This window comes from Amia ocellicauda, chromosome 14 (assembly GCF_036373705.1).
Source record: "Amia ocellicauda isolate fAmiCal2 chromosome 14, fAmiCal2.hap1, whole genome shotgun sequence".
NCBI classification, from domain to species: Eukaryota; Metazoa; Chordata; class Actinopteri; order Amiiformes; family Amiidae; genus Amia; species Amia ocellicauda.
Window position 1 is genome coordinate 34,605,871 of NC_089863.1, and position 27,954 is coordinate 34,633,824.

General features: G+C 37.9%; 1 protein-coding gene across 2 annotated transcripts in view; it reads left to right on the forward strand.

The window, feature by feature from the left end:
- The first annotated feature begins 833 nt into the window (after nt 1–833).
- Nucleotides 834–27,954, forward strand: part of sema4ab (sema domain, immunoglobulin domain (Ig), transmembrane domain (TM) and short cytoplasmic domain, (semaphorin) 4Ab) — a 53,396-nt gene continuing 26,275 nt past the window's right edge. Inside the window, exon 1 of one of the 2 annotated variants that reach the window (XM_066721653.1) lies at nt 834–1,234. The gene's annotated coding sequence lies outside the window, so the exon portion shown is untranslated. Of the gene's footprint in view, nt 1,235–27,513; nt 27,699–27,954 lie in introns of those variants that run through there. The other variant, XM_066721654.1, reaches the window with a different exon arrangement.

Genomic DNA, 27,954 nt, shown 5'->3' on the forward strand with positions numbered 1-27,954 from the left:
CGATTTGTGTCTTTCTTCCAGATAAACATACGGTAAGGCCTATTGTTCACTATTTACTATCTTAATCAGTAATTAATTAATTATCAGTAACTGCTTGATCCAGTTTAGTGTCACAGTGAGCTGGAACCTAAAACAGCGGGCACAGGGCGCATGGCAGGATTGTCAGGGTACAAACAGGACGGTAACACCTGTACATCGCAGAGCAGAACATTTTAAATGCTTAACCTGCACCCATTGTTTGACACTGGTTCTTCCTGAAGGAAGAGGGTTTGACTGTCTTCAATGTTCAGGTCTATCTCCAAATAGAGGCACATTTGACACCTTATTCTGTGACTACCTATGCACAGACACAAGCTTATTTTCCCGTTCAACTTTCTATATAGGCCTACATCCAAATAATGTTCTCTAAAACAGCTCTGGTGTGTATAGACTATTTCTCCTGCCAAACATTTCTCATGGATAGTTGTGCACATGTGATTGATGGAAATCTCTCTTACTAGCCTACTATAAACGACGTTTTACTTTGATTGTCTTTTTTGTTTGTTTGTATAACTTACTTGAAATGGCGCCATTAAAAACAGTTTACAGACCGATAGCACCAGAGTGGAGGGGTCAATACTAGTCAATACTAAAAATGAAATGCCAACAACAGAACATTTTCTAATTGTGTTTCTTAGTTGTGGCCGTAAAGGAGCCTTCACAAGAGCCGCACAACAGCCTTCTTGTCAAACAGCAGCCTGAGGTTTAAGACGCACCTCAGGGATAACGAAAGCCCGTGTACTTTTGTGTGAGGCTACAGGGGACATTTTCCCTTGTGCTGTCATTGAGTAACAGGCAGTCGGTGTTAGTGTGTAACACACAAGAGTTGGGGGAAGGGGAGCTTTCTCTACGCTGCTCTCCGCGTCAGTGAAGAGTCGCATAGGAGTACACAACCAAACACAGCTCCCCCATTTTTCCACATGAAAGACGTATATCCATTTTTGGTTTTTTTGTCTTCCTCAAGGAAAATGAAACCTACGTCGCTGTGAGAGAAGCCGTATAAACCACGCTGGGCTTTCACGTTGTGAAGACGTTAACTTTGTTGAAAACACGACGAGTGACTTGTGAAACAATAGCGATGCAGGCGAATGAATAGAGCGCAGCGGCTGCGCAGCGGAGAGCACAAGCGCCCGGGGAAATTCCTCCAGTGCGAGACGGCGGAGAGGAGCTGGAGGGGTTTGTCCGCAGATACATGGTAAGATAACATGCACTAATTGTCACTCCCACGTAAATGTCTGGTGGTGGTTGAATTCCCAAAAATGCTCGGGTATAATTAGAATGACGCTGATCTGTAACAACGTGGCAGAAGTAGGATTTTGCGTAGCCTATTGTATCTACTGCAGTGTTATAGCAAACACAGAGCATGCATTGATTTAATCAGTCAACGTGAAGGTGACATGTATATATAAAATCTACATGGCTTACAAATGCTATGCGTGGTCGCTCTTAAAGATCACGATAATGTTAACACTAAGGTGCTTATTAAATGGTTACGATTTAGAAACGGTAACGTGTGCAATGCGAAAGGCTAATTTGTATCCGAATTAGACCAAATCCAACCCAATACAATAAGCTGAACGAGTGGACTCTAGCAGAAATATTGTGGTTTATCGGTAGGGCATTTTGCTTATTTAAAACAAAACACCGGTAAGTCAGAGAAAGTTCAGCAACTTGAAAATGATCAATCGTTGATGTATTAAAAAGGTGTATGTGCAGTTTAACTAAACGAGTAACCCAGATACAGCGATGTACCAGGCGAGACCTCGCATTGCCTATAAACAGGTTGTTGTTTTTTAAACGCAATTAGCGTCCATTTGGGAGTTTACACTGTCAGAAACTAGATAGTGTCCATCGAGTGACTGAAATAATTGAATATAAAAAGCATCTGTTTCTTTCAGTATGAAATGGCAAACTTTACTTTCTGTTTTGTTTTCTCTTGATTCCAGAACATAGTGCTTAGCTTTAATGTAGAAATTACAGCAGACATTACAATCAAAATAATCAGACCTAACAAATGCATGTGATTGTGTGTATATAATCAGACATATATATGAAAGTCTTGATATTTTTTCACATTTTGTTGTGCCATTGCCTCAGAGTTTCATGCACTTAGATGAGGAATTTTCCACATGTCTACAGACCATACTCCACACTACTACAGGGGGAAACGTTTTTATTCTTTTTTCATTTAATGAAAAATACAAAACTGAAATATCATCCCCCTAAGTTAATTGCCAAATCTAGGTGTGCAATGTCAGTTGAGAACTATCCCAACAGCTTTTCATCTGTTGGGATAGTTCTCTACTGACATTGCACACCTAGATTTGGCAATATTTCACATTCTTCTTTACTAAACAAGCTCTGTTCAGGAACATTGATGGATGGCAATCTTCAAGATCATGCATCATTTCATGGATTTCATGCATCTTTTCAATTGGATTTAGGTCAGGGGTCTGACTGGATGACAATTACTTTTTGTTCCATAGCCACTCCAGTGTAGTTTTGGCTGTGTGCTTTAGGTCATTGTGAAACTTCCCTCCCAGTTTCAGCTTTCCTGCATAGGGCAGCAGGTTTTCCTCAAGGACTTTCTGCAATTTCCTCAATTCATGTCCCCTTCTATTCTGACAAGTTTCCCAGTCCCTGCCAATGAGAAACATCTCCATAACATGATTCTGCCGCCACCATGCTTCACAGTAGGGAGGGTGTTCTATGGGTGATATGCAGTTTTGGGATTGCGCCAAACATAACACTTTACATTAAGGCCCTGGAAGTTTGATTTTAGGTTTGTCAGACCACACATCTTTTTGGCTACAGAGTGTTAATTTTTATTTTTTGCAATCTTCAAATGGAATTTAAGGTGAGCTTTGTTGAATACCCTATAGGCCAGATTTGCTGTAGTTCTTGCAAATTTGCAATTGGTCTGACCTCTTAGTAGCCTCTCTGATCAGTCTCTTCTTATTTGATCATCCAATTTGTATGGATGGCCTGATGTAGGTAGGGTCTTGGTGGTGCAATGTCCTTGTATTTGATCCAACTGCACCCTGAATGAATGAACTGAAACCTAACTTTAACTAATAATTTGCTTAACTTGATTTACAAAATTCTGGAGAATTTCGGTACCTTATTAGTCCAAATAGAGAACACAAATTTGCAGGACATTGGGTCACCAGCACCAGGATTGTGAACCACTGACCAAGGCTAAGGCTATATTTAACATTGAACTATGCATTAGTCCCATTCATTCTCAATTCTAACTAATCCTACTATCTCCATCCCTTCTGTCTGTAACATACCTTGCAATCACACATGGTAGCTGAATTGTGTGCACACAATCTAGAAAGCACTCCATTCCAGTATAGGCCTTATTTTAACTTATTTGTATAGTTGCATTGATTAAAGAAGGGAATATTTTGTTCACAATGAAAGCTCAGAGACAAGCCCATGCCAGAGCCTGCCATTACAAGGTGTCAGCACAATTAGTCAAATAGCTATTATTTCAAAGACACCAGCATTGTAGTATGCTGAAGGATGTGTTCATGAATGACTCCTATACATTAAAACAATAATAACAATACTGTAAAGCCTGTAGATCAAATGATTAGTCAAGCTAGCCCCAAGACGTTATGTAGTTATCTCGAAATTGTAAAAGCAGCGACATCTGGTGTTTTGAGTAAAGTGTAGGTAGAATTGGAAAGGCAAGCAGAAACAGTAGCAGTGGTGCTGAACAATACCAAAATTGAATCAGGATTCTTTTAGGGGGGAGGGATAGAATGACAAATGTATCTGACTGATGTAAACGGTACTTAAAATTGAAGAATAGCTGTACAGCGTCTCTACTGAAGACTCACAGTTGTGTGAAGAAATGAGAAACTGATTTATTGGCAAGGAAAGGAAACTGACCACACAGGTTTTATGTGTCCAGATCAGTTGGTTTTTAACTGTATTATTTTTGAAGACGATACAATTGAAAACCCTTAATATGAGGTAAAAGGTTCTTCCCAGATTATTAAGTGTGAAAGTCTGGATATGCATCTAGGTTGTGATAGAAACCAGTCTATTTCACCAAATTTGTGAGTCTGTCTCTACCTTGTTTACAGTTTCATGGATTGCATGTGATTTGATGTGGGCTTTCCTGCATTCCTGCTAAAGCAGGTCATGTACTTTTTCAAGAAAAGATGCACATATCGCTTTCAAAGTGTAATGTGTTTGATCTGTTGTGAAAATATAGTTTACAGGGTGCCTAAAGCACTGCAAAATGAATGGATATATTGTTATCTCACAACTTAGTTGAATGTCCAAGCCCTCACATTTTAAGACGAGCCAGTCCTTTGAAACGGATCACACCGGTTTTGAATTAATTGTCACTGAAGTTCCTGACTAAATTTGAAATATCTTTAACTTGATATTTTATATTCACAATGGATTAAACTGAAACATTACATCTCCATAAATTAATTGCTCATCCATTTTTCATTGCAAAGATTTTGGACAAGGCTTTGATTCGATTTTGCAAGGATAACTGCACATGTGCATGTGTGCACACACCCGCGCACCCACACACACACACACATATGCACACACACACACACACACACACACAGAGACGCACACACTCACGCACACACACAGAGACACGCACACAGACACACGCACGCACATGCACACAGACATAAACAATAAAGACACTTGGCAGGTCTGGGCTCCAGTTGCCTTGACAACCCCACAGGGGCCTAGTGTTTGGATGAAAGCCTGCAGGAACGTTTTCCCAGGAGGAGGCAGCTCTTATGATTAGTTTGCACAGCTATCTCTCCAGAAGATAAATCTGTACTTAGCTTGCCAATACAAATAATCATTCAAAAGCAATTTTTTCTTTTCATTTTTACTTGCATTTCTGTCACTGCATGCTCCAACTTTTAACCTCTATGCTGCTTTTTCACATTTCTTGCATAACCCCTAAAGCCCTCAGGGATACTTAAAAGGTAGTGGATTTGGATTGCAGCATTTTTTTACTTATATAGCCATCTTCTTCCTAATTTTGTTGCAAATGATTTTCCATTTGGCACTCAACTATTTTAAGATGTACTTTTCTTGTTGTCTTTGGTGAAAACATGTTTTTATACTGGATTCGTTGTTTATTTTACTTCTGAATAGAAAATGTTATTTGTAGTTATTTATTTGCTATTTACTTACATTATTTATTTACTTTATTATTACACAAGATAACAGGACTTTTATGTACTGTACTGGTAGTTTTTAGATTGGCATATGTTCCCGAAATAAACATAGACTGTTAATTTTCTGAGAAATATCTTTCTTACTCTCTCTGTGCCTGGATGGATTGACAACACAGTTTAAAGGCATCAAAAACAACAAACCAGTGATATGCTAAAGGTGTTTTTTTTTTTTTTTTTTATAATAAAATTGAAATGTATTGCATCATTGCAAATGCCTTTGAGCACTGAAATAAGTAGGTGTTTTCTCAAATATCTTACCAGCATCTTTTTTTCATAATTTGGAGAATAGAACTGTTTGCAGTATTCAAGATGTGCTCTACTACACATTTTGTATTGTACATTTTCAAAAGAATCTCACTTGATTAGTATCCTATTCTCATATGTATGCTTTTTATTGCTTCTTTAGCTGCTATTGGTAGTTTATTTTAACTTACATATAGGTACAGAATAATACATATACCATTTGTTTGTTTATTTATGTTTTTACGATGATGAATTTGTAACCCTGTTCTGTAAGTCACTAAGCATAATTTAAAATCCCATCAAAGGAGATACTTAACTGTCCTTCAATATTCGATTATTTTATAGTTCTAAAACATTGATTTGATCAAGTGTTGTTGTGTTCAATATTGAATACATGATCATTTCAGACCAGAAATCATTTTTACTGATATTTAATAAAGTTCCATTTGATAAACTGAATATAAATAAGACTGCTATATTCTTACAGGGGTATCTGTATTCTATCAGAAATAAAATATAATACATTTGGACTATAATTGGTTAAATTACCTTTCAAGTCTACCATCAGTAAATAAGAGACTGCATTTTACATGCTTTGAGTATATTACAGGATTTAAACTTTCTAAAACAACCTTTGGTAGCAGATGGATTGCAGGCCTGATATGCAGTTAACCTATTTAATATACATTAAACACTTCTGATTTTCTAATTGGCCTAACATGAACCTAAAGAAAATGTGCAAGGCATTTTGTGTTTTAGTTTTTTTTTAACCAGTTCCCAATTTTCTGTGAAATGTGACCTGAAACATATGTAGTGTTTAGAGGAAGATATTATAATAATTATTAGTAGTAGTGGTAGTAGTAGTATAGTACTATTAATTATGAATGAATGAATGAATAAAATTAATAATACAAATAATGCTACTACTAGTAGTAGTACTAATCAAAAGTAAAGCTCTTGTGAAAAACGAGAGATACAGTACTCCCCTAACTTTGTGATTGGTAGTAGATGAGTTAAAATTAAAAGGCTCGGTGGCAACAGTGGTGTTACATAGACCAGTACTTCTGTCCAGTAGGGCTTGTTGTATTTTAAGGGACTGCATTGCTTTCCAAGATCATGCAGGTACTCTTCGAACGTGTTTCAAGTGGTGTGATTGAAATGTCATTCCAGAACCATGTCAAACGCACTGCATTAAACACATGTATTTGGGCAGAAAAGGAAAGGAACAAAATATAGCACACTATGTTAATATCATTGTTTTTATTCCATGTAATCAAATATATATTGTGGAAGTAGGTGTTTTTCATGCACATCAGCCATACTCAAAGCAGTACAGCAAGCCCATTTTGGGGAAAAAAGGTTGTAATTCAGCCTTAGTGACATGAAAAGAAAGAAGAAGAAGAAAGGGTGGGGGACAGTGAATGAGGTGAATTTTGTTGACTGGCTCTACACATTTTGTCAGCTTTTTCTTGTCCTTTAGTTAACTGAACAAGAGAATGCATTCAAGAGAACTCATTTCAAAAGCTATAGGTAATTGCAGCCTATTTGCATTCTTCTTTTTTCTTCTTCTTTCTTCACTTGTGTTCCAAGCAAGACAAACAAACAAAAGAAACAACAGCAAGATCCCTCCTATTTTAATTGTTTAGATTACTTTAAGCATTCATCAGCATGAGATTAGTTACTCACACCTAGATGTGAATAATACAGCTTACTTTAAAATTGGATGTGGCTTATATATGGGTTATGTAACAGGGCTGTTATCTTCTTTCAGTAGGTACTGTGTAGTTGAGTGACAATTTAATACAAAAGGTTTGCTACACCGCAGAAAGTAAAGCAGTATCAACTCAACATGTTGTGTAACTGTGACACACATTGACAGTTTCCCAGATGCATTTTTAATTTGATTTATTTTTCCTTAAATTTTTTTGTACATGTTCAGGAATTATAGTCCTGGTTTTTGGATCTAAAAACATTAAAAAAATAATGCGTTTATATATAATTTCAGATAAATTCACGGTCAAGATTTCAACAAAACACTCTTTAAAATTGAGTGTTTTCCTATTCAGCATCACAAAGAAGCATGGAAAGATGCATGCATGGAATAACAAGAAGAGAGAGAAAAATAATTGAATGGATCCGAGAACAAACTATAATATGGGACATAATTAAGAGTGAACATTTCAGAATTGTATTGGGCCCGATAAGCTATTGAATGGATCCCAGTAGATGAAAAAAGACCTAAAAGAAGACCACATAAAATATGGGAAGATGCAAGTGGAAATATCTTGAGGAGGACTTTGTCCAGCAGTGGATCTATATGGGCTGATGGTGATTTAGGTCTGGGTCTGGACATAGCATTGGTCATTTGAGAACATCGCTTCTTTGTAGACTTGGGCTGGGATTAAATCAAAACTTTGACCCACCCGGTAATAGAAAACTACAGTTGCAGTTTCATTTTTAGTAAGATGCCACTTTCTTCACATCATAAATGTAACCGCTATGATGTATAGGTTTGTAGTTTTCTATTAGCGGGTGGGTAAAATTTTTGATTTAATCCCGCCCTTGGTTCCATACTTTGGATAATTATTATGCTGTAATGAAAGTTTTCAACCAAACTTCAGTTTCTTAGCAGAGGGAAGGGAGCTAGGTTTTTGGCCAAAATTTATGTTTTTAGTTTGAGAAACTTACAGGTGTTAATACATTTTATTGTGTGTTATGAAAAATATGCCATTATTTTCAAAACGTAAGATGTTTTTGGAGAAAAATATTTGCTAACTTATATTTGTCCCATTAAATCATCTTTTTGTTTCCGTTTTTGAAAGGTGTGCATAAACATTGATGTATATACACTCACCTAAAGGATTATTAGGAACACCTGTTCAATTTCTCATTAATGCAATTATCTAACCAACCAATCACATGGCAGTTGCTTCAATGCATTTAGGGGTGTGGTCCTGGTCAAGACAATCTCCTGAACTCCAAACTGAATGTCTGAATGGGAAAGAAAGGTGATTTAAGCAATTTTGAGCGTGGCATGGTTGTTGGAGCCAGACGAGCCGGTCTGAGTATTTCACAATCTGCTCAGTTACTGGGATTTTCACGCACAACCATTTCTAGGGTTTACAAAGAATGGTGTGAAAAGGGAAAAACATCCAGTATGCGGCAGTCCTGTGGGCGAAAATGCCTTGTTGATGCTAGAGGTCAGAGGAGAATGGGCCGACTGATTCAAGCTGATAGAAGAGCAACTTTGACTGAAATAACCACTCGTTACAACCAAGGTATGCAGCAAAGCATTTGTGAAGCCACAACACGTACAACCTTGAGGCGGATGGGCTACAACAGCAGAAGACCCCACCGGGTACCACTCATCTCCACTACAAATAGGAAAAAGAGGCTACAATTTGCACAAGCTCACCAAAATTGGACAGTTGAAGACTGGAAAAATGTTGCCTGGTCTGATGAGTCTCGATTTCTGTTGAGACATTCAAATGGTAGAGTCAGAATTTGGCATAAACAGAATGAGAACATGGATCCATCATGCCTTGTTACCACTGTGCAGGCTGGTGGTGGTGGTGTAATGGTGTGGGGGATGTTTTCTTGGCACACTTTAGGCCCCTTAGTGCCAATTGGGCATCGTTTAAATGCCACGGCCTACCTGAGCATTGTTTCTGACCATGTCCATCCCTTTATGACCACCATGTACCCATCCTCTGATGGCTACTTCCAGCAGGATAATGCACCATGTCACAAAGGTCGAATCATTTCAAATTGGTTTCTTGAACATGACAATGAGTTCACTGTACTAAACTGGCCCCCACAGTCACCAGATCTCAACCCAATAGAGCATCTTTGGGATGTGGTGGAACGGGAGCTTCGTGCCCTGGATGTGCATCCCACAAATCTCCATCAACTGCAAGATGCTATCCTATCAATATGGGCCAACATTTCTAAAGAATGCTTTCAGCACCTTGTTGAATCAATGCCACGTAGAATTAAGGCAGTTCTGAAGGCGAAAGGGGGTCAAACACAGTATTAGTATGGTGTTCCTAATAATCCTTTAGGTGAGTGTATATCATAGGCATAGGTTTATGCTTCTCCCACAATAATGTATGTCCGGCTCCATAAGCATAAGGGATGATTAGAGGTGTGCCCCCCCACCCCAATATTGAGAGATTTATGGGTGGTACATGTAAACCCACTTCACACTGTTGTTCACTTTCTAGGCTTCATTTATGTGGTTACACTAATTAGGTTGCCTAGCTCCTATTTTAAATTATTTTTATGTTGGTCTTAGTTAGCTAGGCAAATGGATAAGCAACAATCCACGTCTATAATAGATAGTTAATATGTTGCGAAATATAGAAATGAATTGCCACAACCCGGTTATTAGTCCAGTCTTTGTTTTTAATAAAGGCAGTCCATCATTAAGTGATGTAACATGTTTTTGTCCTCTGGTCATCTGGTTGTTACAATTCAGTGTCTTGACAACAGTTAATGCTGGTGTTTCTAATAGACCTACTTTTCTTAGATATTGTGAATCCAAAATACTATATTTGTCATATTTAATTTGAAATGTTTTTCATTCGGTCTTCAATAGAAAAACAAAACACTCATTGAATAGGTTTAAATTACACATCAATTTAAACTGGATTTTTCTTGTATGATTTGAGTTTCACTTTTTTGTGTGGTTTAATTTTACCTCCAATCCAGTTGACCGTTTCTATCCTCTCTGAGGTGCTTTAGTTTTAATCAAGATCAAGGGGACATTTTAATCATGAAACCAGACCCAATATATTTTTTTATTCCCTTGATCTTTGCACTTGAGCTCTCTGCTTTGCACAGATCAGAAACAGACAGCACAGTAAGCTCTTTCTTCATCTCCCAATCTCTTTTATAAGAAGTGAATCTGATACTTAACTATAACAGCTGACTGCCTGTTTACTTCCTCTGTTTTGACACCAGAGCATTCAGTTTTCCATCTTGATTACTTATCTTAAATTATCTTAAATCACATTTATCACTGTAGTGTTATTGATACTGGATCATTATTTAATTTTGCTTCTCTTTTGTGTAAGCTCTGTTTTATTATAATTATTATTATTATTATTAATAATATTTGTATTTTATTTTTGTCATAACCCTTTTGTGGACTCCTACCTTGTATTAATTTATTAATTATACATGTGGAGTTAAATGTCAGCTATGAATCCCTTTTAAAAGTTTGACTTGCATTGACCTATTAAAATAAACTGAAAAAACAAAACAAACAGATTTAGTTGCACAATCATTTCAGGCTATTTGTTAGCAATAAGGAAAAGAAGAGACAAACCATGTTTCAGAGGAAGTGTTTGAAAGAGTGAACGGCCTACATCCTTGCTGCACTAAGAGTTGGAATTGTAGTAGTGAGCCAAATTGATTTCAAATTGGAGGGAGATCATACTGATAAAAATGCAGGGCTCAAAGGTGCTCAATAAGCCACAGGTGGGCTGTAACAAAGGATACATTTTCACATTCAAAGGTTTGGATGCAAAAATGATGTTTGAATGTAATCCGCAAACCAATATTTTAGATGGTTTGAGGTAGGGGAATTTTATTGAATTCAAATGAAGTGATCTAGCAGGGTTCTTTATAAAATATTAACATCAGTATTGAATATGTTTATTGCAATGCTTTTCACCCATGTCTGAGAAGAAAAGGCCTTTGGTTGTAGTCAACTTTTACATTAACAACTTTTACTCAAGGAATGGGCATTAAACAAATACAAAGTTTGATGTGGTTAAATGACAAAATGACTGACAATTGAGCTCATAAAATAATTATTATCCCATGGGTTTAACCAAACCAACAACTGACTCTTTCATAACAAACCTTTGGAGGTTAGAATAAAACTTTGAAGGTCTGCATAACGAGTGAACTTTGCCAACAGACTTAATTAAATTGTAGATCATTGTTAACCCTGCCTCACTTCAAGGATTGGACTGGAAACAGTGCTGACTATACAGCTCAGCCTGCACTCTTACCAGTTGAGCCCTCCATGACACTAATCACTATCTGATCCATGTTCGGCTGAATGCTCAACTAATATTAATACTATTTTGTTTAAAACACTTTAAGTGTGGGAATACTGCTCAAAATCATTTAAAAAGGTTATAAGTGATTACTAGAAGACTACGTGGCCTGCATTAAAACCTGTTTTTGTTGATACCATATACAGCAGGAAGTTTTGGAACAAGGTACAGAATATAAATTCAAACATAGCTGTGTACAATGTCTTTAATAGGGTGAAGGCCATGCTTCTGGTCTTAAATATGTTTAATAAAAGGCCAGAGGAATATGTCATTCCTACACACCCACCGTATAGCAAGTGAATGGCAAATGTTGGTCTTTCACTTCCTTAATTCACCAATCCAGTTACTGTCACTTTAATGTTTTCAGTACTGTTATCTTTCAATCAATGTGATCAACTTGGTATTGTGCTAAGGTATGTTATGATGTTGGTAGATGTATAGGGGCATTCCCATAAAAGTCCAGCCCAGTCCATGCTGCCAGGAACACTGCTGTCCATACTAACAGTCATGTGGACTTAAGTCAATCTAAAACTGCATAATTTCTGCTGTAGTACATTACTTGGTAAAGGGAGGCTTGTTATTTTTTTATTTTGGGTCATATATACACAGTATTATGTCAGCCTTCCTTATAGGTTTCTAAAATTAATAGCATTAAAAAAATCACAATCTATCTTGCTTGTCTGGGTAGCTTGTACCAGACACCCATGACTGCTTTCATTTTCCATCTTCAATGCACTTTTTAATTTCCACTTGGGTTCCCTGGGGTCCTTGATCCACTGTTAATCCTGAAGTGTTTCTATAGTTTTTCAGATACAGAATATTTTTATAATATTCCCTTATGGCTTAATTTGCCTTAATTCAACTGATGCTAACATAAGATGAAAAGCTTGTAGGTGAGAATTGATCAGTTTAAGATTAGAGAGCTAGTTTTGAGATAACTAGATTTTTCTCTGTTGCACAATTGTGACAACCTGATCAACAGGTTTAGCAAGAAATGGGCTCAGATAGGGACCTGATTTTGATCATGAGTATCTAATTGAGATCTACAGAAAAGTTTGTTTTCTTCTTTGACATACTGAATAATTATTTGTGTGAGTTTGTGTGTGTCTGTGCATGTCCTTTATTTAAACTAACACAGGCTTGTTCAATTTAGTGGATTGTAATTGTTCAGGATGATAATTGGATTTTGGGAAATGTCGGGTAACCTGGATAGATGGAGTGGACAGCTGAGATTACTGTATTACTGTAGGTGGCAAGCTTATTGTGTTTGTTGTGGAAAATATGCTACACAAAAACACTGTCTTTTGAAAGTCAGGATTTATGAGAATGAGTGTGTGTGAGTCCAAGGATTGGCAGGTTTAGATAAAAAAAAACTAGATAAGGTGGTTGGTTGTTTCGTTGCTGAACAAAACAAAGGATATTAAATTGATGGTCTTATCAATGAAGAAATCTTAAAATTATATAGTGTACAAATCAGATCTCATTACAATGAACCCTAGAGCTGAACAGTTTGTTCCCTTTAAACTGTTAACTGCTTAGGCATATTGACTCCTTAATTTATAGTTTTTCTTTTGCTACCCTTGCTCCTTGTTGCATATATTTTGATTAAGGTGTTGTAGCCAAGACATTGCAGAGAATTGCTGCTCTTTTTAACCTGTCTTAGCAACTCTTAAGAGGTTACATACACTCACCTAAAGGATTATTAGGAACACCTGTTCAATTTCTCATTATCTCATTATCTAACCAACCGATCACATGGCAGTTGCTTCAATGCATTTAGGGGTGTGGTCCTGGTCAAGACAATCTCCTGAACTCCAAACTGAATGTCTGAATGGGAAAGAAAGGTGATTTAAGCAATTTTGAGCGTGGCATGGTTGTTGGTGCCAGACGGGCCGGTCTGAGTATTTCACAATCTGCTCAGTTACTGGGATTTTCACGCACAACCATTTCTAGGGTTTACAAAGAATGGTGTGAAAAGGGAAAAACTGCCTTGTTGATGCTAGAGGTCAGAGGAGAATGTGCCGACTGATTCAAGCTGATAGAAGAGCAACTTTGACTGAAATAACCACTCGTTACAACCGAGGTATGCAGCAAAGCATTTGTGAAGCCACAACACGTACAACCTTGAGGCGGATGGGCTACAACAGCAGAAGACCCCACCGGGTACCACTCATCTCCACTACAAATAGGAAAAAGAGGCTACAATTTGCACAAGCTCACCAAAATTGGACAGTTGAAGACTGGAAAAATGTTGCCTGGTCTGATGAGTCTCGATTTCTGTTGAGACATTCAGATGGTAGAGTCAGAATTTGGCGTAAACAGAATGAGAACATGGATCCATCATGCCTTGTTACCACTGTGCAGGCTGGTGGTGGTGGTGTAATGGTGTGGGGGATGTTTTCTTGGCACACTTTAGGCCCCTTAGTGCCAATTGGGCATCGTTTAAATGCCACGGCCTACCTGAGCATTGTTTCTGACCATGTCCATCCCTTTATGACCACCATGTACCCATCCTCTGATGGCTACTTCCAGCAGGATAATGCACCATGTCACAAAGGTCGAATCATTTCAAATTGGTTTCTTGAACATGACAATGAGTTCACTGTACTAAACTGGCCCCCACAGTCACCAGATCTCAACCCAATAGAGCATCTTTGGGATGTGGTGGAACGGGAGCTTCGTGCCCTGGATGTGCATCCCACAAATCTCCATCAACTGCAAGATGCTATCCTATCAATATGGGCCAACATTTCTAAAGAATGCTTTCAGCACCTTGTTGAATCAATGCCACGTAGAATTAAGGCAGTTCTGAAGGCGAAAGGGGGTCAAACACAGTATTAGTATGGTGTTCCTAATAATCCTTTAGGTGAGTGTATAATAATGCATAGTCGTAGGCAGGAATAGTCTCCTAAGGATTTTAAACTTCGTATGGACTCTTTACAAAAGTTACAAAACCACACAATCAGTATAGGGTTTATGATAACACCAACTATTTGTATTAAAACTATTTAAAAAAACAAAAGATCAATTAAATTATTTTAATTAGATATAAGTGATAAGGAGCTCAAGTTGAGTGAAAACTCACATGGGTCCCTTGATCAGGATTTGATCACCACAATTAAAATAATAATACAATTAAAATGATATGCTGGAGGGTTTTTTTTTCCCATCTAACAGAATAGAAATGTAAACTTGAATTTGAGAAAATAATATTTCTGCCAATAAATAAATAATATAAATATTCTATAGTGCTCTTCGATCTTTCACCACGATACAAAAAGAGAGTTGTCTAGAGTAAATGCTGGTCTCAAAGAATTGTCATACACAAACAAGGACTAGAGCAGGAGTTCTCAAAGTGTGGCACGGTCCCCAAAAGCCAACCTTCAATCACCACTTTTCTGAACATTTACTATATATTTACATTTTCTGTTACAAATTGCACATGTAAGGGCACAATAATAAAACATCAAAGTTCATAAATGTTCCCTAACAGAAATGTATAAGAAATAAAAAGGTATGATTTGGGACATATTTTGTTTACATCAGTGGTTCATTTTCTACTGCAGATTTAATCTTTAGATATGGCAAAGGAAGTCACATTTAGTGGTTCTGGTCTTTTTACTCCTAAGCTAGCAATCAGGGTAACATTTTGAACAGATACCCTTGCTAAGTTTGCAATCATGCAAACCTGAGCTGCAGAATGCAACAGAAAATAAATGAGCTTAATACTTTGACATGGAACATCTACCAATCTGATAATGATATTTCTCACATGAAGTTGAAGTAAAAAGTATGCCTACATTTTTTTTGTGAATTATATAAAGTATTCTTTCTTATGCCTTACTTATGTATCAGTGATGTCTTGTCAGCGTTTGTTGAACATTGATTTAGAGTAGAGAAAAATAAAGATTTCAGTTGCTTGAGTTATCTTGTCAGAGATAAGACAGCAGTGTGTATATTTTTGTTTTGTTTCAGTTTCCTGAAATTCCATTGATTTTCTATGAAGATTGTTTTATAGAAAGAACATTTGTTCATAATTTATATGTGGATTATTTTCACATCTCTTTTCACGCTTACATTTTTTCTTTAGTTTTGTTCCATTTCAACATGTATTTCAAAGTAATCAATTACAGAAAAAATGACTGTATTTACATTAAATAAGATAACTCATTAGGGCTGCAACAATTAGTCGACTTGTAAAATACGTCGACTTCTATTTCAGCCGTTGAATAGTCATTTAGCTACGTTACCTCTATCTTAGCCATTCTTATTAATATCCTTGATATTAGCCCTACATTGCGCTGACGAAAGTGTTGTATTTGCTGCTTGCCTCCCATGTAAGGTTTTCTCTCATGCTAATCTATGCAAAAATCTATATCCAAAATTTAACATCGAATGTGACATACCTATACATGCACGTAATTCTACATCTGTCTTCAATCGTGGCACAATTTCCCAAAGGTACAGAATAACTTAAAAGTGTCTTTTGAATACAAGCACACAGTTAAAATCAATTGGTTTCTCGCCAATGCTTGTGCACCAACAGTCGCAGCATTGAACAAATGAATTGATTTAAGCTGGGAAACTCAGGTTTACGTGTAAAGTAATTTTTAAGTTATGCTGTAGACATGTGGGATGTTGCGCATACGTGAGCCGCGATGGAAGACACATGGATTATGTGCATGTTTCAGGCATGTCAAATTCTACGTAGAATTTTGGATATAGACGTTTGAAACATATGTAGGCTTCGGGCGCTATGGAGGACAACAGGACTGAGCATTTAACCACTTCAATACCATGATGTACGCACACATGTCAGATGAAAACCCTCAGTGCCATGTACAGTGAGGGAAAAAAGTATTTGATCCCCTGCTGATTTTGTACGTTTGCCCACTAACAAAGAAATGATCAGTCTATAATTTTAATGGTAGGTGTATTTTAACAGAGAGAGACAGAATAACAAAAAAATCCAGAAAAACGCATTTCAAAAAAGTTATAAATTGATTTGCATGTTAATGAGGGAAATAAGTATTTGATCCCCTATCAATCAGCAAGATTTCTGGCTCCCAGGTGTCTTTTATACAGGTAACGAGCTGAGATTAGGAGCACTCTCTTAAAGGGAGTGCTCCTTATGTCTGCTCGTTACCTGTATAAAAGACACTTGTCCACAGAAGCAATCAATCAATCAGATTCCAAACTCTCCACCATGGCCAAGACCAAAGAGCTGTCCAAGGATGTCAGGGACAAGATTGTAGCCCTACACAAGGCTGGAATGGGCTACAAGACCATCACCAAGCAGCTTGGTGAGAAGGTGACAACAGTTGGTGCGATGATTCGCAAATGGAAGAAACACAAAATAACTGTCAGTCTCCCTCGCTCTGGGGCTCCATGTAAGATCTCACCTCGTGGAGTTTCAATGATCATGAGAACGGTGAGGAATCAGGCCAGAACTACACGGGAGGATCTTGTTAATGATCTCAAGGCAGCTGGGACCATAGTCACCAAAAAAACAATTGGTAACACTACGCCGTGAAGGACTGAAATCCTGCAGCGCCCGCAAGGTCCCCCTGCTCAAGAAAGCACATGTACAGGCCCGTCTGAAATTTGCCAATGAACATCTGAATGATTCAGAGGAGAACTGGGTGAAAGTGTTGTGGACAGATGAGACCAAAATCGAGCTCTTTGGCATCAACTCAACTCGCCGTGTTTGGAGGAGGAGGAATGACCCCAAGAACACCATCCCCACCGTCAAACATGGAGGTGGAAACATTATGCTTTGGGGGTGTTTTTCTGCTAAGGGGGCAGGACAACTGCACCGCATCAAAGGGACAATGGACGGGGCCATGTAGCATCAAATCTTGGGTGAGAACCTCCTTCCCTCAGCCAGGGCATTGAAAATGGGTCGTGGATGGGTATTCCAGCATGACAATGACCCAAAACACACAGCCAAGGCAAAAAAGGAGTGGCTCAAGAAGAAGCACATTAAGGTCCTGGAGTGGCCTAGCCAGTCTCCAGACCTTTATCCCATAGAAGGGAGGGAGCTGAAGGTTCGAGTTGCCAAACGTCAGCCTCGAAACCTTAATGACTTTGAGAGGATCTGCAAAGAGGAGTGGGACAAAATCCCTCCCGAGATGTGTGCAAACCTGGTGGCCAACTACAAGAAACGTCTGACCTCTGATTGCCAACAAGGGTTTTGCCACCAAGTACTAAGTCGAAGGGGTCAAATACTTATTTCCCTCATTAACATGCAAATCAATGTATAACTTTTTTGAAATGCGTTTTTCTGGATTTTTTTGTTGTTATTCTGTCTCTCACTGTTAAAATACACCTACCATTAAAATTATAGACTGATCATTTTTTGTCAGTTGGCAAACCTTCAAAATCAGCAGGGGATCAAATACTTTTTTCCCTCACTGTAGTTTCTTGTCATTCCCAAAGCCAGTGTTGATACTGTAGAATGAGTTGAAAGCCGGGGTCCACGATCATGCCATGTTTTTATTCAGTCGCATGTTGTTTAGAGCCTCCATGTACCTGTCTTCCGTCTGTTGCGGCAATCCATTTACCTTTTACAAGTATATAAATATAGTTGTATATTATAATTGCTAGTTTTATTATTAGTTGCACATAGTTGTAGTTTATGTAATTTTTACCAAGAGCTATAGAGTGTTGTGGCGAGATACGTTCAGAAAACAGTGCAGAATAGAAGGTAATTAAGCAGTGTTTGCGGCAGCCAGATCCATCACAATGCTGAGTTCGGAGAACTCTAGAATAAGATGCAATGTTGGCACCAGGACCCCATAAGAATGTATTGATAATAAAACAATGTTTTTGTTTTTGTGATTATTCAAATAATCGATCGTTTTATGTATAGAATAATCGATTATCATATTAATCGATAGCTGTTCAGATGTTTTGCTCTGAATTAAATTATGTAAAAAAAGAAAACTGCAATACATTCGTCATTTTATGTAGCATAAGGACTCTTCTCTTTATATTTCTCTTATCTATTCATTTTACAGTACATTTTAATAATACGTTCATATCAATGTGTATAAAAATGTGGTTTGAAGGTTTTAGAAAGGGGAAAAAAATAATTGCATTTGCTGATTACACTCCAATCCTGAAGGTGGCAATATTAACCCTCTAATTGGATTTAAATGCATTTAAAGGAGTTTTTGCTTTTTCGATTATTTTGGCAGCCATACTAATCAAAGCAGATGTCGATTGTGAGTTTAATTTCTAAGCAGACAGCATCAGATGAAAAAGAGCACCCTGATGCAGGAACACATAGCACATCTTTGAGTACAGTGTCTGAAAATCAGTAGAAAATAATGCAGAAAAACATAATAGAAAAATAAGGTAATATAATGTGTAATACAATAAGAATATCAGCCAGAAACAATGTCAGGGGTAATTGTAGGCAAGTGATAGTTGAATTAGTATGGTTATGAATTTGCCCTTTAATTTCTCTTGTTACAGCTTTTTCTTGGCATCTCAAGACAAACTGTCAGCATTCACCTAAGTGTACAATGAGATATTTGTCATTGTAATTTTGTAAGTGGTGTTTATTTTATATATATATATAAAAAAAAAAACATCCACATTTTTAAAATTTAAACACAGGCTTTTAATTAGTTATTTTTTTCCATCAGATTTATTTTGTCTCTTGCAGTTTTGTTGCTTTTAATACATGAATCGCTGTCAACATCTGCAAGCGGAAGTATATAAACCACAATGGAACAGGATGCTGTATTTCAGATACACTTTACAAATGTGTTAAGTTAATAGTTTCCACATTTACTCATTGCCTGTTAGTGCCCACACACCTCCAGATTTATCAACAGGTCAATACATTTGGTAGCTGGCTGTTCTTCCTTACATATATTTTATTTGTGCATAGTTTCATTACAATTCAATTTTGATACCTGCTTTGTCATCTCAAAAAAAGTTGAGATGACTTGCAAGCCTTGGTCATGGAGAGAAACAACTTAGCAAGTTATTTTATTTAATTTAATTTATACCCTCCTTATTTGGAATCAACAATTATTTTTAGCCTTGACTTTCCACAACATCTCCTTCTGCTTAACCAAGCGGGATATAGGGATCCCATACTACTAAATGTGTGTTGCTATACTATACCTTCATGTGGAGGACTGATGTGGCTCTCCCTGAGAATACTGTGGAGCTCATTGGTTGTTGTTGTCCACAAGCCTCAGAAACCCCACCCACCTAGGGCTGCCCTGAAGGGTCAGTTTTTACCTTAGGGTTGCAACACATTACTGAACATAGGTTCGAAGCTTTATTGGTGCAAATTTGCATACTTTATTGATGATGTCACATTATCTACTAGTGTATAGATTGTAATAAAAATCCTACTTTTTTTGCCCCAGGTAATCCATATAAACAAGCTAAAACATCCCCTTGTAGTTTAAAATAAGTTTTCTTGAATGTAATCATGTTTTTATTTATTTTTACAAGCACACAGTTTTTGTATAGGTATTGATTTTACTTGCATGAAACATGAAACCTTCCAGTAAAATCACCTTCCTCATAATAAACTGTGCGTGCGGTAACATATGTATGTTAACTTTAATTTGTATTTTATTCAATACAGAAAAAAGTGTTGAAAAAGGCAAATCAGTGTGAACCTCAATATCAGTAACCTTAAAAGGCACAACTTTACTGAAAGTAGTAAATATACTGGAACAGAGTAACCTTGACATTTTGGTTAACTATAATAAAAAGACTCCCTTTTTTACAGATCAGAGTTTGTGTCAACATTATATTTTTTGGTTTATTATTATTAATAATAAAAATAATAATGTAATAATAGTATGGAGCTTTGTGCTAAACACAGGATCATCTCCAGTATGCTGCTTTCAGTTCTATGCAAATGACCCATTATGCCCAAATGGATACATCAACTCATTGGTTAAATGATCCTGGAGATTGCTTGTTCCTCCATGATTTATCAATTTTCAGTTGAAAATTTACATTAAGCTTTTTGGGGTCTTCTGTGCATTTAGCAAAAAATTCCAAACTTTTGTTTTACGTTTCCATTATATTTAACAACACTTGTAAATATGTCGGATAAAGAAACAATAAAGCAGAGTAACATGGAGTGGTCTACAGGCATGCTGGCAGATCGTGCTCTTTCAGAAGAAGAAAATAAATATCTGTGTGATGTTATTTTCAAAATACAGTAGCAATTGAGGGGCTTTTTATGACAGTTTTGAACCTTGTTATTGTTAAAGTTATTAACTCATCATTGTGGGTGCAACAACAGATAATGGCTCAGCTCTGGAACCACAGAAAAAGTGTAAACTAGGATGGATCAATATTTATAATGTCAGTACCTGAAATAAACGAATGAAAGCAATTGTATAAGGTTATTGAATGAATTGCTATTTTTCTCCCTATCATGAATATTTAATATATTTTGTCTTTATAATAGCAATCTTCTTCCATCTTTAGTGTTTTTGTGGCAATATCAAATATTTTATAATCATTAAGACAACCACATCAGTCACAGATTAGTCTAAACTGCCACAATGCTGATGGATATTTCATATTTTGACTGTTGATGATGTAGTGATTACTATATATAATCCAATCTTTAATCCTATCCTTAAGACTGGTTTGATTTAAAATGTGAAGTTCTGGACTGACAACCAAGTCATGTAGCTGTGGCAATGTACTTCTATGAATTTAACAGGGCCTTCATTTTAGCACCTACAGAATGACATTTAAAACCATGTGCGTGCTACACTCTTCGATTTTCATGACTTTAAACATTTACTAGTGAATATTGTGAGGAACCTGCAGTGTAATATCAGGCATAAGAAATAGAGATGTATGTCTGAGGAGGATTTCAAAATGAATCATTTTGGAAGATGTTAGGGAACTGAAAGAGAGAGAAAGTCTCTTTTGATACTTCAGCATCATTTACAGTAATTTTAAACAGCAGATCTGAATAATGCCTTACAAGGAAAAATACATAGGCTGTTTAATTGACATTACTTTTTTTCAGATTTTTCCATTATTATTATTGAATATGAACCGTATTAATCTACTTATAAAATACCTTGTACGTTACATTTACCTGCAGTTTTTTACTTAATTGTTCCTGGAGTTAAAGATTCAAAATTCCAAAAAGCCAATACATTAGTTAATAGTAAGCTGCTTTAACGAATACTTGTCATTCAATTATTATGATGTTATGTGTATCTGGATACAATCACTTCAGTGTAGCAGTCTATAACAGATCTGAACAATGCAGTGGGTTCAGGTAGCCAATGCGAGAATGTTCAAAATAAACAAACTAACACAACAAGCAAAAGAAAAGCAAACACTGAACACTGTCATGAGCACTCTAATGCCTCGTTTCCACTGGCCGTGCCTACGGTTGTTGGATAGTGTTGTTTTAAAAACAAGGACAGAAAACAACACTATGAGCGATAGTCTGACGTGGAAAGCACTTTTGTGGCTATTTTATTATTTCTGCTTTACATGATTGGAGACAGTGTAATAAATACACGTTTCTATTAAGAAATATTAGGAAGAGCTAAACGTTTATAGACTATTTCATTCAGACATGCATTATGGTACCACAAGATATCTTTCCATGTGCAACAATAAAAATAAATATTTGTTATTTAGTATTATTGTAATCAAGATGTGCTAGTAGATATGTATTTTAAACAGCACAACTTGACTCCCTTATTACTCTTACTACAGATTTGTAACTGCAAACAACACGTTTTGCCATATTATTTTTAATTTACTTACTAATTTAAGTTACAGTTGAAACGAGACAAAATACACGTTTCACAATTAATCACATTAACAGCAAGTACAATATAGCAAGCTATAATTTAACTAAAGTGTACACGTTTCAGACATTGGATGTATTTATAAAAACAGTCCTTAATGTTTTAGAGGGAAACCAGATCTGCTGTATTTATTTATTCATTAATTTAACTAGGGGCACGCGTTAACTAAATTGTATTCGCCTTCATACTGATGGTCTCTGCAGGGCTTTTGTACAACAGACCTGCACACCTTTCACAACAACAGCCTGAAACACCGTCCAGTTCGTAATCAAATGTTAATAAAATCCACTGCTGCTGCTCAGATTATTGTCCTTCAGTTATTTTTTAAACTTGTCACGGCACTGCAATGGGGTCCTGTGAAATCTGTGTTCAGCACGTTTTTAATACACTTGGATATTAACTGTAAGCAGTAATTGTTTCTGTTTGTGGACTTCACTCCATGCAACTAATAAAACTAATTTCTTCATGATCGCACTGATTGCTGTCTGCGTCTGCGCGGCAGGTGCATCTGATTACCTGGTGCAAAACACCTCATCAAGACGCAGCTGCCGCTACTGATGAGGCAACCCAGTCCTCACCAACAGCCATCCTGGGACAGGGCCGACCCCGCTAGAATGGGCTCGAGGCCCATTCAGACCCAAAGCAGGGGCGGTGGAGGGGACCTGGCCTGTGATGCACTCAAAATTGGTATCCCTACAGGGCTAAATACCACCGGGTGATCCAGTGTTTAGTGTCCTTCATTCGATGAAGCCACTGCAGGAGGGTGTGATCCGTCACCAGTGTAAAAGGACACCCCTGAACTGAACTGTATCAGAGACATAATTTTTAGTCAGGACAGTCTTTATTAATCCCTGGCCAGAAAAAACAAGCAGTTATTCTGCTTATGGTCTCGTCTCGTCTCATCACAGGTGACTAGCCATTGAACACAAAGTGCCAAGGTTTGACAGGTATGAGTAATTGCTCACCCTATCTTCCCCAGTGCATCTTTGGTCCACCCAATATACCAAATCTTTTTTCATATGAAACTGGGAGTAGCAGTGGGCTCTGTCAGCATTCACCACTTGACTATCGATGACCAAAACCTGATCACACAGGCATCATCTCTTGACTGGTCAAGGGCAAAGTCTGCAGGCCAGGAGAGAGTCCTGTTCCCTCCTTGGAGCTGTCACACGACTGCTCTCACACTCGGGAACCCCAGCCCACTTTTCCGTTCTGAGTGTAAGCTGGGCCGGACTCCTCATCTCCTGCAGCTATCAGAGGTACTGTCCCCCCTTGTTCCACGTTCCTGTGTAACCCCAATCAATTTAACATTAGAGAGCCTAGGTCAGACCAATCCCACCCTAGAACCACCTGGAAAGCTAGCCCCCCTTCCAAAACATTAAATATATATATATATATACACTCACCTAAAGGATTATTAGGAACACCTGTTCAATTTCTCATTAATGCAATTATCTAACCAACCAATCACATGGCAGTTGCTTCAATGCATTTAGGGGTGTGGTCCTGGTCAAGACAATCTCCTGAACTCCAAACTGAATGTCTGAATGGGAAAGAAAGGTGATTTAAGCAATTTTGAGCGTGGCATGGTTGTTGGTGCCAGACGGGCCGGTCTGAGTATTTCACAATCTGCTCAGTTACTGGGATTTTCACGCACAACCATTTCTAGGGTTTACAAAGAATGGTGTGAAAAGGGAAAAACTGCCTTGTTGATGCTAGAGGTCAGAGGAGAATGGGCCGACTGATTCAAGCTGATAGAAGAGCAACTTTGACTGAAATAACCACTCGTTACAACCGAGGTATGCAGCAAAGCATTTGTGAAGCCACAACACGTACAACCTTGAGGCGGATGGGCTACAACAGCAGAAGACCCCACCGGGTACCACTCATCTCCACTACAAATAGGAAAAAGAGGCTACAATTTGCACAAGCTCACCAAAATTGGACAGTTGAAGACTGGAAAAATGTTGCCTGGTCTGATGAGTCTCGATTTCTGTTGAGACATCAGATGGTAGAGTCAGAATTTGGCGTAAACAGAATGAGAACATGGGTCCATCATGCCTTGTTACCACTGTGCAGGCTGGTGGTGGTGGTGTAATGGTGTGGGGGATGTTTTCTTGGCACACTTTAGGCCCCTTAGTGCCAATTGGGCATCGTTTAAATGCCACGGCCTACCTGAGCATTGTTTCTGACCATGTCCATCCCTTTATGACCACCATGTACCCATCCTCTGATGGCTACTTCCAGCAGGATAATGCACCATGTCACAAAGGTCGAATCATTTCAAATTGGTTTCTTGAACATGACAATGAGTTCACTGTACTAAACTGGCCCCCACAGTCACCAGATCTCAACCCAATAGAGCATCTTTGGGATGTGGTGGAACGGGAGCTTCGTGCCCTGGATGTGCATCCCACAAATCTCCATCAACTGCAAGATGCTATCCTATCAATATGGGCCAACATTTCTAAAGAATGCTTTCAGCACCTTGTTGAATCAATGCCACGTAGAATTAAGGCAGTTCTGAAGGCGAAAGGGGGTCAAACACAGTATTAGTATGGTGTTCCTAATAATCCTTTAGGTGAGTGTATATATATATATATATATATATATATATATATATATATATATACTATAAAACTTAAATTAAACGTCCCCGTTGTTTATTCCAAATAACTGCAAGAAGCCCCGGTGTCAATTGCAGACCAGCAATTTGTAATAAACATTCATAAATAAAAGGACATCGTGGACTCATGCAGGATAAGAAGAGCCTGGTAACATTGCTTCATTGTAGAAATACTAATAGGCCAGGCTTTTATGTATTTATTTTTTTAATAATTTCCTTTCCAAAGATGCAAACAAACATTCAATGTATGGTGAACTATACATGAGACTGAAAACAAGATACCAGTAATTCTGTTAGCTGTCTAAGATTCGATATACTGTGAACTCTCGCTAAATAACCAAAACTGTGGAAATGTGCTTTAAACCAAACCATCAACATTATGCTTCCTTATGCATTATGTCACAATTGACAGTTCAATCACTTCAATTAACAGCAATACAAATATACAGCTATATATATATATATATATATATATATATATATATATATATATATATATATATATACACTCACCTAAAGGATTATTAGGAACACCTGTTCAATTTCTCATTAATGCAATTATCTAACCAACCAATCACATGGCAGTTGCTTCAATGCATTTAGGGGTGTGGTCCTGGTCAAGACAATCTCCTGAACTCCAAACTGAATGTCTGAATGGGAAAGAAAGGTGATTTAAGCAATTTTGAGCGTGGCATGGTTGTTGGTGCCAGACGGGCCGGTCTGAGTATTTCACAATCTGCTCAGTTACTGGGATTTTCACGCACAACCATTTCTAGGGTTTACAAAGAATGGTGTGAAAAGGGAAAAACATCCAGTATGCGGCAGTCCTGTGGGCGAAAATGCCTTGTTGATACTAGAGGTCAGAGGAGAATGGGCCGACTGATTCAAGCTGATAGAAGAGCAACTTTGACTGAAATAACAACTCGTTACAACCAAGGTATGCAGCAAAGCATTTGTGAAGCCACAACACGTAAAACCTTGAGGCGGATGGGCTACAACAGCAGAAGACCCCACCGGGTACCACTCATCTCCACTACAAATAGGAAAAAGAGGCTACAATTTGCACAAGCTCACCAAAATTGGACAGTTGAAGACTGGAAAAATGTTGCCTGGTCTGATGAGTCTCGATTTCTGTTGAGACATTCAGATGGTAGAGTCAGAATTTGGCGTAAACAGAATGAGAACATGGATCCATCATGCCTTGTTACCACTGTGCAGGCTGGTGGTGGTGGTGTAATGGTGTGGGGGATGTTTTCTTGGCACACTTTAGGCCCCTTAGTGCCAATTGGGCATCGTTTAAATGCCACGGCCTACCTGAGCATTGTTTCTGACCATGTCCATCCCTTTATGACCACCATGTACCCATCCTCTGATGGCTACTTCCAGCAGGATAATGCACCATGTCACAAAGGTCGAATCATTTCAAATTGGTTTCTTGAACATGACAATGAGTTCACTGTACTAAACTGGCCCCCACAGTCACCAGATCTCAACCCAATAGAGCATCTTTGGGATGTGGTGGAACGGGAGCTTCGTGCCCTGGATGTGCATCCCACAAATCTCCATCAACTGCAAGATGCTATCCTATCAATATGGGCCAACATTTCTAAAGAATGCTTTCAGCACCTTGTTGAATCAATGTCACGTAGAATTAAGGCAGTTCTGAAGGCGAAAGGGGGTCAAACACAGTATTAGTATGGTGTTCCTAATAATCCTTTAGGTGTGTGATATATATATATATATATATATATATCTATGTGAGATTTTATTTTGAATTAATACACAATATATATTTACTGAAAACAAGAAAGATGCAAAAACTAAATATTGAAGTTTATGTAAATATGTAATAATATGAAACCATCGATTTACTTTGTCTTTAATTATAAAACCTTATCAAGTCAGTTTTGTAACAGCAGTAAAGTACAAGAGGACATGGTTTATCGTGGTCTAATGCACCAAATAGTGACACTATCTAAATGGCGTTTATTAGAGACCAGCTTTTGTTTACATGACTATGCAAATCAACCCGCTGACTATTGGACACCGGCTGCTACTTAAGACCCAGCGAGTATTGAAAGTTTTACAGTTTTTGTGTGTGTATAGGAAGAACCAACATAAAGTGTCCCTGTAAGGTGTTGGGCTACCACGAGCCGCCAGAACAGCTTCAATGCTATTGGCATAAATTCTATACGTCTCTGGAACTCTACTGGAGAGATGGAACACCATTCTTCCCTCATTTGGTGTTTTGATGATGGTGGTGGAGAGCGCTTCCACTTTCTGATTATTGTGAAAAACTAAATGCAAATTGAAGAAAGAATCAGTTCTTCTCTCTGTAACTCACTATCAAAACGCTCCACTTCCAGGCTCTCCTCCTGTCTCTCCATAACAGGAAGTGGATCGATACTCAGTAAATCGCTCCAACCTGGTGGTCCCCCACTGCACCACCCGGCACTGCATCACTTATCCCCCCCCCCTCACAAAGGAAACCAGGGGAAACGGAGGACGGCCAATCTATGGCCACCTACCTCCCCGGGAACAAGTTGGAAGACGCAAAACCAAGGACTGGTGGCTGGTGACAAGGGAGTAGTGTGGAGTAGTGGTTAGGGCTCTGGATTCTGGACTCTGGAGTGGAGGGTTGTGGGTTCAATTCCAGGTGGGGGCACTGCTGTTGTACCCTTGAGCAAGGTACCTTACCTAGATTGCTCCAGGAAATGCCCAGCTGTATAAATGGGTAAATGTAAAACATAATGTGATATCTTATAACAATTATAAGTCACGGGGGGAGCAGGAGCCCGGGGACCACAGGTGTCATAAGGTTACCTCATTGACTTTATTTGCTGTTATTATTTTCACTTTTTACTTAATTACCTTAATATTTACTTTATATAATGTATTATTATGATTATGAA